Raw genomic sequence first — 13,168 nt, forward strand, 5'->3', positions numbered from 1 at the left:
TGTTTCACTAATTTGCACTCTCTGCTGGGAACTTTTTCCAGTGAGTTAGTGGCAAGCAAAGACCTGTAACTCAAAATAGCACCTACTTCACCTACGTCTTATTACCTACACTCCAAAACATGGGGCGTTCTCTTGAAATATCAAGTGCAGTAATGGTTGGTAACAGTAATTTTTATAAATTGACAACTCATAATGAATTAGTTTATTAGCATTTGTTCATTCATTATTTAGTTGGCTTTTTTACATTATTGAGATCAAGAGAAAATGGGAAACGTGATAGAGGAGTTCTGAGGGAAAAAGTTCTCTCAGTGTACAGGTCAAAACAGGATGCTGCAAGTGAGACGATAACGATGCTAATGTGCCAGGGAAAATAGGAGAAAGGAAGGTAGATATGAGAAGGACAGAAGCAGCCATTCTACCAAGACAGCACCTTCCACCAAGCATGCCCGCACCATTTATTGCTCAGGCAGTCTCTGTGAGTCAACCTCGTACGAGTGCCAGTTAATCTTCTTTTACTGTAGCTATTTCCTCAGCCTCCTTCGATCTCATCAACTATGTCCTTTCATTGGCATTGAGCTACTAGCTTTTCTCAACAGTTCCTGGAATTTTGAAGGGAAATAAATGTAGATAACTGTTATGCAACAATCATTTGAAGCAAAAATGAAGGGACCACTGGGACTGCAGAGGATAACTTATGACTGATCATCTTTTTATAAAGAGATGAATAATATTTTCTCCTAAATCATGAAATATATTTATTATACTACTTGGTAAATAGCCTCAAATAGAGGGAAGAGATCCAATATAAGCTTTAAATGATGTTTCCAATGTCCCTAAGTGCATGACATAAACTGCATTTAAAGCTCTGAACTCTTTGACAAAATCTGATTTTAACGGGGAAAATCATATGAGCAGCATAATAGTAAATTTTCTCAATTACTCCACCAGTGTAAAGTACAAAGCACTTCTTCCTCACCCCCTCTGTCACTGTGCCTAACTCTACAAGATGAAAACCAGCAAACAACAAAGAAAATCTTATTATACCTAGTCTTTGCTTTGGGAAATAACTAATCTAAACATATTTCCTGTTTCCAGGGCACATAAAATGCGATAGACATTAAACCTAGTCATAAAAATGAAGTAATTAATGTATCCCTGTCATATTGAAGACAAGCCTGGTATATTTTTGATGGGGTCATCATCGACCAGTAAGAATTGATATTGTGATTGGAAAAAATGCCATGAAAGGTCCAAGTATAGACTACGAGAAACTCAGAAGCTGTTTACTTTAGGTAGACCATTTTAGAAGCTTTCAGAAGGCCATGGTTTTGTTTGGCTTAGCTTGCTCTTTTGGCTTGAAATGTTACAGGTTGCATGAAATACACAACTTGTATTCTTTCCTGCTTAGTCTCCAAGATTCTCCCTCTCAAATTGAACCTACTACTAATTCACTAGGAAATTGTTTCCTTGAAGCTGGTGGCCAGCCAGGCAATTTTTTGATACTAGTGATTTCTAAAGGCAAAAGTAACTGATGCTGGTAATAAAATATATGGAAGTGATAGTCAAACAGTAGCTGTAACCCTGAGCCCTGTGTCTGAAGGTTTAGTGCCGAATCAATACCATCTTTTAGCTTGAGAAATGGTGCTGAAAATAATGTTCAGAGAGAAAAATGTCTGATCGTAAAGTGGCTGTGAGACGGAGGCAAAGAAGAGCTGGGCTCAGGGTGTGACGCGGGGAAATCCATTTATGGCCAGCAACCCCAGGGAGCGAGCCTGGAGAGGGCAGGGCACCTGACCAACTCCAAGAAGTCCACTCCAGCCGGCTTTACCTGCAGCCCACGTCGGAAGTCCTCCCACCATCCCCAACTTCCCAGGCAAGGATGCACAACAGAAACCACGGACGGGCTCTTTTCACTTTTGCCTGCAAACCTTGAAGCCATGAGCATACTTCGAATTCTGTTTTAGTTAACATTTCAGGATTTAAATAGTAAGAAAGGGGAGACTTAAGCCAGAAGGAAATTGAGGTTTAGGAAAAAGTTACCACTTCTGTTGTCAGAACAGTTGCTTGAAAGAATTTTCTAAGTTTAAAGGTTTGGGGCTGCAAATACATTTAATTGATTAAATTATTTAAAATACCAATGATTGGATAAATATACAAACTTATAAAATTCCTAAAGAGCAAAATCACTCCAAAATAACAGCAACATTTGAAAAGCTTAAAGCAAGACTCCTTCTAAGATAAATATTTGTCTTTTTGCTTATTTTTACTACATTAAGATTCAAAAAAATATGCATCACAGTTCATTGCAAAAGGATGAATGAATGAGTTTAGTGAGATCAAAGATTTGTTTCAGATTCTAAGTATTATTTATCATTTTTTAAAAGTTTTATGAATTGAAAATATGTACTATTATATTTTTGTATATAGTATTCATTCTAAGAAAGATTATTCAGTAAACAACTTATATACATTCATCAATTAAAAATCATTTGCTTACTGTATCTTAAGTGTTTAAATACTGTTGGGGATAAAAGTATAAGTTAACATTAGCTCTACCCTCAAAACACTTAATCCTGGGAGACAAAACTCAGTTCCGCTACAAAAACTGATCATCACATAAAATTGATATGAAATCCTAGAAATTCTAAGAAATTGGATTATTTATAGCTCCTTAATGCTTATTAGTATGGATAGGTTCCCAGTAAGTCATTAAAAAAATAAAACTATTTAAAGATTCACTCCCAAGAAGGAGAAGAATAAAAATCAGTTAATATCATACTCACTTTTTGACACTTTCTGTATATTACTTTTCCAGAAATGAAAGACTAAAAGAATAATTTTATATTTTGAGAAAAAATGTGAAAATGATTCTTGATGAAATTTTATTTTGCTTAATACTAGGCACAATATGAAAATGTATCAATGAACATTATTTTGCATATATTTTGTCATATTTGAAGTTATATTTGTAAATTGCTAGCATGGCCTTAGTGAATGAAAGTACATATATTTGTTAAAATGTGAGAAAAAATTTAAAATTTCCAATCAAATAAAACAGCAATATATAATCCCACCAATAGAATATAAAGGCATTTGCCCCATACCCTCAACAAATCTGAGCTGTTATTAAAATTTTAAAGTCTTCCATTCAGAATCATGACATATCATACTTCACTGTTGTTTTCATCTGTGTTTAATATTCTTTTGCCATTAATTTATTTGCTTCGAACTTCTCATTCATATTTAAGCAACTATTAAATTGAATCATATATTTCCTGATATTTCTGCAAGTACACTAAATAAATTAAAGAAATTAGCTCTTTGGCTTTCATACCTAAAACAAATATGTTTTTTCAGTTTTCAATATCTTTTAAGTTTTACATTTTTGATGCCAAATTGATCATTCATTTCCTTCATGATTTCTGAATTATGTGTCTTGTGAAAAACACACTCAGAAAATGCCATTTTAGTATTTTTATTTTTCACATTGCTATTTCAATATATGATCCAACATATTTATTTTGTTTTAAGTAGGAAGATTTTATTCTTTATAAAACTTGAGTCTATTCTGTTGTGTTTCCATGACCAAAAATCACAAGTGAAATTTGTTATCTAAAAATGGCATCAAAGAAGACCTAAATAAATGGAAGAATATTCCCTGTTCATGGGTAGGAAGACTAAACATCATTAGGATGTCTATCCTACCCAAACTGATCTACTGATTTAATGCAATCCCAATAAAAATGATCACACATTTTTTACTGAATTGGAAAAACTAACTATGAAATTTATTTGGAAGGGCAAGAATATAGCCAATGACATATTAAAAAAGAGAAATGAAATCAGAGGAATCAAACACCTGATTTTAAAACATACTACAAAGCTACAGTGGTCAAAACTGCATGGTATTGGCACAAGGACAGGCAAACTTACCAATGGAACTGAATTGAGAGTTCTGATATCCATCCTCACATATACAGTCACCTGATATTCATAAGGCCACCAAGCCCACTCAACTAGGAAAGAATTGGCTCTTCAACAAATGGTGCTTGGAGAACTGGATATCCATATCCAAAAGAATGAGACAGGAACACCATCTCATACGTTATATAAAAATCAACTCAAGATGGATCAAAGATCTAAATATAAGAGCCAAGACCATAAAGACATTGAACGATAATGTAAGGAAACATCTACAGGATCTTATATTAGGAAATGGTTTCATGAATGTCACACCCAAAGCATGAGCAATGAAAGAAAACAGAGATAAATGGGGTCTCCTCAAAATTAAAAACTTTTGCATCTCAGTTTGTCAAGAAAGTGAAAAGAGAGCCTACTCAATGGGAGAAAATATTTCATAACCATATATCTGATAGGGGCCTAATATCCAACATATATAAAGAAATCCTGCACCTTGAAAATAAAAAGGAAAACAACCTATTTAAAAAATGGGCAAGTGATTTGAATAGACACTTCTCCAAAAAAGAAATACAAATAGCTAAAAGCACAAGAAAAGATGCTCAACATCACTAGTTTTAGGAAAATGCAAATCAAAACTACAATCAGTTATCATCTTACACCCATTAGACTGGCGGTTATTTAAAAAAAACAGAGGACTCGGAGGGTTAGAGAGAATGTGGAGTAATGGGACACTCATCCACTGCTGGTGGGAATGTAGAATGGTGCAGCCATTGTGGAGGACAGTTTGGCAGTTCCTCAGAAAACAAACTATAGAGCTGCCATATGATCCAGCAATTCCACTGCCGGGTATATACTCAGAAGAACTGAAAGCAAGGATACGAAAAACTATATGCCCATCGATGTTCGTAGCGGCATTGTTCACTATTGCCAAAAGTTGGAATCAACTCAAAGACCCTTCAACAGATGAATGGATACACAAATTGTGGTTTGTGCATAAAATGGAATATTATTCAGCTGTAAGAAGGCATTTAGTATTAACACATGGGATAACATGGGTGAATCTTAAGTACCTTATGTTGAATGAAGGAAGCCAGGCACGGAAGAACAAATACTGTAAGGCTTTACTGATATGAATTAAGCAAAATGAGCAGACTCACAGAGCTAGAGTCTGAAAGATAGGTTTATTGGAAATAAAAAAGGAGAAGAATGTTGTGAGCCAACACCTATATGGGTGAAATCTATTATAAAATGGAAGTATGTAGTTGTGCAGTGGAGGGGCATGACAGGGGTATAATGATGCTGTTGGGTTGGGCAGTGCTGATTTGTCAGGGGGGTTGAATGGGGAGGGTGGGTTGGACTGTCCATGGAACTGGGGGGAGGGTTGGGGGAGGGAGCATTTGAACACAGGGGATTGGCAGGTACATGGTGGAAACTACAATGTTGGCAGTGCTCTTTTGGCATTATGACAAGTGAGGGTTGCTAGTTTGGGGTGTTGGATGTAGGGGGCACTTGGGACAGGCCGCACCTGGGGCCGACTTCTAGGGAGTGTGTGAGTGTTCAGCTTGCCACATAATGAGCGGCAAGGTGGTGGATGCCCATCCTGGGAAGACCCTCTATGTTCTTAAATAAATGGGTGGGAGTCTCTCGAGGGCATGAGCAATGCCTGATAGGTGAGGATAGACCAATGTGTCAAGTCCTCAGTATTGTTGCAGGTAACTATGAATTTTGTCCTTCAAGGAGTAAAGCCTGGTGGTTGCTGTGGGTCCTGAGGGGTGGGAGAGGGGAGGAAAAAAATAGATGGAACAGGGGGCATTTTTGGGGTGATAAAAATGTTCTACATGATCTTGCTATGATGGATACAGGCCATACTGAATTGCATCAAAATTTATAAAAGCACACGGTCCAAAATGTAAACCGTAATGTAAACCATTGACCATGGTTGGTAGCTGTGTTTCAATATTTGTGCATCAGTTGTAACAAACATACCATCCACATATAAAATGTTATTAATAGGGGAAGGGGAAAGAAACGGACAATGTTGAGTACATGGGAGTCCTCTGTATTCAGTACATGACTTTTCTGTAAACTAAAACTTCTCTGAGGACAAACTGAAAAAGACCCTGGGGGAATAAATGGAAGAAAATGTCATTGAATATATAGGACAACAGCTCTTACAGTGACGAAAGTAAAAATATCAAAAAATAAATTTTTAATATTTTTTCATTATTTTTTAATATCCCAAATTTTTCTTTAAAAAACTTTTTTGCATTTTATTTCTTATTTTTAAAACTATCATTATTCTTTCATTTTCTTATTAATTGTATTTGGCTATTTTATTGACTTCATTTTTGAAGACGTTTTAGATCACAGAAGGGTTACAACTGTGGCAGGGGAGGAGTTTTGGTATGGGGTGTCAGTGAGGGGGGATAAATGGGAGCAAATTCACCTGGGCATACATATAAGGCATATAAATGTGTTCAAGTGTTCATGGGGCATTGTCACAGTGGGTGGAGATTCACACCATAACCAAAGGAATATCAAATTCCCATCCTGGGGAGTTCTGCCACATTCTCTAATGGATCAGCAAGAATCCCCTGAGTACAGGGGCAGTGACTAGTGAAGGAGGATGGTCCATTAATGAGCCTTGATACTGATGACTGCATATGAATCTTTACTCTTGAAATTGAAACTTAGCCTACTAAGAGTTCACACCTGAAGCCTCCTTGTTGCTCAGATGTGGTCTCTCTCTAAGCCAGACTCAGCATATGTAGTAAATACATTATTGTCTCCCCAACGTGGGATATGATCTCTGGTGATGAGCCTCCCTGGCACCGAGGGATTAATACCAAGCACCAACTAGATCTTGAACAAAAGGGGGAAAATGTAAATACAAATGAGTTTATATGGCTAAGAGACTTCAAAGTGAGTCAGGAGGTAATTTCAAAGGTTACGCTTATGCATGTCTCAGCAGGATCTCATTGACTGCCAAAGTAGATAATATCCCAGATAGCAGTGCTCCTGAGGGCTCTGGAGACATGCAGACACTAGAGTCAGGGCAGATAGTTCAGGTGTTTGGTGCCTTGTCAGTGGACCCTACTTTGGAATTTATGCTCCCCTATGGGAAAGATTTGGACTCAGTTGTGGTTTCCCTACGCACGGCTCTTCTTTCCTTCTATTTGAACCTATAGTTAGCACTATGCTTGATAGGTGTATATACAAGAGACTTAAGCTTTTGGTATGTCCATGTGCCAGCTGAGCCCTAAATCTCAATGGAATTGCCACACCTACTCTCCAGTTCATTGGTCTCACCCAGGACAACCATCAAGGAGGTGGTGCTGGACCAAGGCACTGAGAGAGTCTATAACTGCAAGCAAGAAAGTCCCATCCATCAGCCCTGTGGGATCACAGCTCCCTCACAATTAGAGGAGAAATGGACATCAACATCCCAGAATCCTCAGGATTGGGGAATGAACTATAGACCAAAGTAGACTTACTGATCTTCTACTATAGACTTATTGTGATTCTAGCAATGGAAAAAATTATATCATTGATGTGGAAGCAGTGATCCCTGGAGGTTCTGAGGGCTAGAAGAAGGAAAAACAGGTGTAATAGGGGGCATTTTGCGGACGTGGGAATTATACTGAATGACATTGCAATGACAGATACAGGCCATTATATATCTTGCCATAATCTACCAAATTAGGTGGGAGAGAGTGTAAACTACAATGTAAACTTTAATCCACATTCAGTGGCAGTGCTCCAAAATGTGTTCATCAATTGCAATGAATGTACCTCACTAATGAAGGATGTTGTTAATGTGGGAAAATGTGGGAGGTGTGTAGGGAGTGTGGCATATGGGAATCCCCTATATTTTTATGTGACTTTTGTAAAATCTAAGTATCTTTAAAAGAATAAAAATTCTAAAAATAAAAAATGAAAATGTCATGTTGCCCACTATTTGATTTTGTTCTTATTTTCTTTCTTATTTTATTTACTTTGGAGAGGTTTCTTTTGGAAAATATTAATGTCTTTCTTTATGTTTGTATTTATAAAGAGAAATTTGCTAGGAATTGGGAGCTGTTTGAATATTTTCCCCAATGTGTATAATTTTGAATATTCAAAACTTCTCTGTCCATATTATTATGGTCTGCTTCTTTCAGACTGGCCAAGATATAGAAATGAAACATCAATGTTTGGCTACAGAAGAAGGTACCACCTAAGTATGAGGAAATAGTTGTCAGAATTCAATTACATTTAACTTGTTTCTAGCATCAATGAAGAAGCTTTCAGGATGGAGGTATATTCACCACTTGCACTTTATTTCATCTTCCAGCTCTACAATTCTTCATATACAAGCTTACTTTGGGTCTCTTTATTTTAGATGTAAATCTCAAAAAGTCCCTTTTGCCCAGTTTCTGGATATACACAATAGCAACAGAAACCACGTTAGCCCTTTTTAACTTTGTTGAACAAAAACTGACAACTAACAAGAAAACCAAGAAATTCGTTTCTAGTAGTATAAACATAGTTCTTATCACTCCCTTAAATGACTTACTTATTTTTCTCCAGGATTTATAATTACTAGTAGTTCAATCTCTTCTGTGAACAAATGTGAGTTTTATGAATAGAATGTACCTGTTCTTTAGGCTGGTCTGCATAGTCAAATCTCCTGGGGGAGGAAAGAATGGTATCTATCAATGTCCAGACCCAGTCTCATCCCAGAACCTCTGATTTAATTGGTCTTCTTCTCCTTTCCAGCAAACTGCAAACAGCCAAACTGTATTTTTTAAATTTAACTCAAACATATACAATAACTAATGAACTCAATCATGAGTAGCTAATTTAAAGCCTACGTTTACAAGAGAAATTTGGAAGCTCTACCAAAGAAAATTACTAATGGTTCATCATCCTAAAATATGTATATACATCCTAAATATGTATATACATCCTAAAATATATATATATTAGACTCTGAACATTAACTAGGTGATGTTCTCGACTGAATGCCTCATTTATCAAACCTCACCTCTGTGCATTAGGCTTTCTTTTATTGCTTCCTCACTCAGGCTGTCCACACCCACGTCTAAAACACTTCCTCGCCACGTGGCCTGGTCGCACTGGTCATTCTTTTGAGTTCCTGATCATGTTGCCAAACAAAAGTGGCAAGATGTCAAGATTTGTTTGGTGTTAACATGAGGTTTGAGTCCCTCTGTAAGTCTTCAGTCCAACGTACACTTTGTCCCACCTATATTGGAGAGACTTACTTGGGAGGTGAGTCATCGGACAAGCTAAAAATAAAATACTTTGATTTTTATCTGACGAGTGTTCTGTGAACCGCTCCCTTAAGATCTCATAAAGGCAATGGGATACAGTGAGGTTGGATTTAGACATTGCTCTATCTCTGGTCTAATATCAACAGAATGCAGCTGAAATCTCTGAGTAAAAATGTCTTCCAAATTGCAATTTCTAAACATTACCATACACAGTTAATACATTATAGGTTTATTAGTTAATCTAATACATTCAAAGACAATATTGAATTTTAGGAAAAAATAAGAAAAACTGAAATTTTAACAACGCTTATTCCTGATGGTACTATCTCTAGTACATTCACCTCTAACCTCTTCATTATTATTGCAGAAAATTGGGGGCAAGCTACTAAAAGCTAGAGACAGTCAAGATAATTAGCAACTTATTTTTCTAGGTCTCGTATTCTATAACTGTGAAATAATATTTACTGATTTTTCCACATTTGCATGATATGGCTTTCCTTCATTGGTTCATGTTTATTCACTTTCTGAGTCTCTAACAGAGTTTCTACTCTAAGTTTGATGTTATAATGTTATCACAGTTGGAACCCCAAGTCAAATTTAACCAACTTCAAATGTTTTTTCATTTTGGGACAAATAAATATTACTTCAAATTTAGGGAATATCTGTAAGATAACAATTATGTACACTGGAAAAAAACTCCTGTCTGTTTAAAGGAGAAAATTTTATTAAATGATGCGCTACGTCCACAGACATCAGTGATGAGTTGGCACTGGATCAGGAACATATTAGACCAAAATCACCCCACAAAGATTTCTTGACTGTTTGAATGTCAAAACATTGGTTAACACAAAAGAAACCACATTTATAAAATTTTTCTTGGCCTCAGAGAATGTATGTTCTAGTGACTAAAGATATACAAAACCCTAACAAGAGGCAACCTCAGAGCAGGTATGTGTTTAAACAAACATTTGTTCAGGATGTATATAAAAATCAAGTACTACAGGAGTTCAGAAAAAAATGAAAGTTGCATTTTTTTTTTAAATTGCAGGGCATAAGAAAGATTTCCTGAAATATAATAATAGAAATTGGATTTTGAAAGATGGATAGCATTTAGATGAGAAGAGAGAGGGTGGGGAAACAGATAATAGTGAAATGTCTTCATTTGCAAAGTCAAGTCGAGGAGTGAGCCATAAATCTATTCAACTAAATAAGAAACTTTCAATAGGGGAACAAATCTGAGAGACTGAAGGCCAGAAATGAAGTTGAGAGTGAAATTGTAGAGTTCTATGAATATCAGGGTCAAGTTTGCTAGAAATATTTATCTTACGGGCATATAGAACAGAGCTTTTAGGACTTCAGCACAAATTGCAGGATTTGAGGGAAATGAACCTGGGGGCAGAAGTATTATTGTACTGTTCAATGTCAATGTATTGGTCAATATATGATAGACCAGAGTCCTTCATTGGATCAAATTCTGTGCTAGTCAAAAAACAGGGTGGTTAATGTAGAGATGTAGCAAAATAAAATTTTTAGGATGTGATGACTAATTAGAGTTGGACCTGTTTGGAGATTTCAGGAGCAAAAGAATGTACAGAGTCAATAAAGATCAGAGAATAGCAGTAACCCAACAGCTCATAAAAATAAAGAACTATATTTTTAGTTCTAGACAACTCATAGATTTATATTTCTAATTTTCTGTCAAATCTTTTCTCTTGTGCTTAAGAGAAGTCTTAATTTATAGAAATAAATTATTAAAATTAAACCTATTAATGTGGCCCAAATCACATGTTTGTTTTATAAAAATAGTGCAAGATGACATCATAAATTTTACATTATATAAAGATTTTTTTAATATTGGATAAATAATAAATAATACATTCCTAATAAAGTTCAAGCTACAGTGAAAACTTTGATCATTCTTTGCCTCAAGTTTTTATATTGTTTGTTATTTGGGGATTAATTCTATACCCTAAATCTACAAAGAAAATTTCCTTACTGTGGTTAAACCAAATAAGCTTCTTTGTAATTTAAAAAATATTCAAATGGCTTAACAAAGCAACTCTTATTATTTTGTTTAGGTGGTGCACATTTTGAATGATTAGAAACAGCTTTTTTCAAAGCTGTTAAATAACAATAGACCATGACAGCTATAAGGAATAACTTTTGTGACAGCTTGGTGATCAGTGGCTCTATCAATCCTCTCACAAAAGGATGCTTCATTTGAATTCTAGAGCAGCCTTAAGTGTTGTGAGTTCATTGTATTTGAGAAATAAGCAGCAGTTCCAAGATAGAATGGGAAGACAAATAGCTTTTCAGTTCCCCCAACAAGTTTAATTGGAATATGAATACTATACCTATTGACTGATGCTGAAATACTGGGACCTTTTTGGGTTCTATTGTTCTAGGTTGAACTGTGTCCCCCCAAAAGATATGTTCAAGTCCTAACCCCTGGACCCATGAAGGTGAACCTCTTTAGAAATAGGGTCTTTGAAGAAATGATTGGTTAAGATGAGGCCGAGCTGGATTCGTGCAGTGCTAAGGTGACTAGTGCCCTGTAAGGAGAGAAAACACAGGTGGCAGAGGCCGGGTGGCATCAGAGGCAGATGAGCCCACAGCCAGGGATGGCCGAGGACTTCCAGCAGGTGCCAGAAGCAAGAGGAGGCGAGGAAGCGGGTCTCCCTACTGGATTCAGAAGGGCCACGGCCTCACTGACTTCTTGATTTTGGACTTGTAGTCTCTGGAACCATGAGACAATATTGATGTCGTTTTAATCCATATAGCTTTAGTACTTTGTAATGGCAACTCTAGAACTCTAAGACACCTCCCAATACTCAGGAGCAGGAGGAAGAATTGTAAAATTAACCTAGAGATGAAAACATTGTCTTCACCTTAAGGAGTTGAGACCATACCATACACAAGACAAGGAGCAGGCGGAAATAGGACCGTTTTTCAGAAATTGTTGTTCACTACTTCATAGGAGACAAATAGCAGACTTTTCCTTATCACCTTCCCTTGCTATATTGACGAACAATATCGAAGTGTATAAAAGACCCATAATGCCACACATGTAATCATTATTATTTATAAAGCTTTCAGAGGTACAGGTATCAGTTTATATGCTGTTCACTGGGACTTGCCCTGCTATAATACTGAAGATAGCAGAAATTCTGTTTTCTAAACTTTATATTGTTAACATATAAAAGGATCAGAAAAGCATTTTAAAAATGTAAGAGAATAGTAATTGGCTTAAAGACTTAATATATTAAGGTAACATTACTGTGTGTGATAGATTTTGGAAAATGGGAATTTTGACAGAAAGAAAATTTTTTTGAAAAGTATATATTTACTAGTTTTTTAGAAGGGAAGATAAAGATTTCTTTAAAAATAAGACTCATATGCATTGATAGCGGAATAAACCAGATTCCCTAATTTTTCTTCGTTGCCATAACTTTGCAGTTTGTACTATGATTCTTTCTATTATTATTACAACATGCCACTATTTCCTAGTAATGCCAGTAACTGGGAATTAAAAAACTAGTAAATAACTAATATTTCATGTGCATAAAAAATCCTGCATCGAATTTTCAAGAACTTTATATGTATATATATATTTTATACACACACATATATATCCTTTGTTAAAACACCCAAATGTAGGAATATAAATATTATACAAGAAGAAAGATATTTCATCCAACTGATTCAGAAGTGAGACAGCAGTGCCCAATATACAACACAGAGGCCAAATAACAAAACGTTTCCAAAAACAGACAGAAGATATTGTAAGTGACCCAGAAAGAGCTAGAAGGCACTTTATATTTGAAAATGCAAAAAAAAAAAGTACTATACTAATGCAATATATAAAAAAATTATGTATAAAACACATATTCATATAGCAGCTGTATAACATCCACTAATATATTAATTAGATGTACACATAAAATTATGTAGATTTTTTCTCATTCCACAAAATC

General features: G+C 35.7%; 1 protein-coding gene across 1 annotated transcript in view; it reads right to left on the reverse strand.

The window, feature by feature from the left end:
* Positions 1-13,168, reverse strand: part of CSMD1 (CUB and Sushi multiple domains 1) — a 2,093,507-nt gene that overhangs the window by 1,715,502 nt on the left and 364,837 nt on the right. The gene's annotated exons all lie outside the window — the stretch shown is intronic.

The sequence above is a fragment of the Dasypus novemcinctus genome, chromosome 25, assembly GCF_030445035.2.
Source record: "Dasypus novemcinctus isolate mDasNov1 chromosome 25, mDasNov1.1.hap2, whole genome shotgun sequence".
In the NCBI taxonomy this organism is placed as follows: Eukaryota; Metazoa; Chordata; class Mammalia; order Cingulata; family Dasypodidae; genus Dasypus; species Dasypus novemcinctus.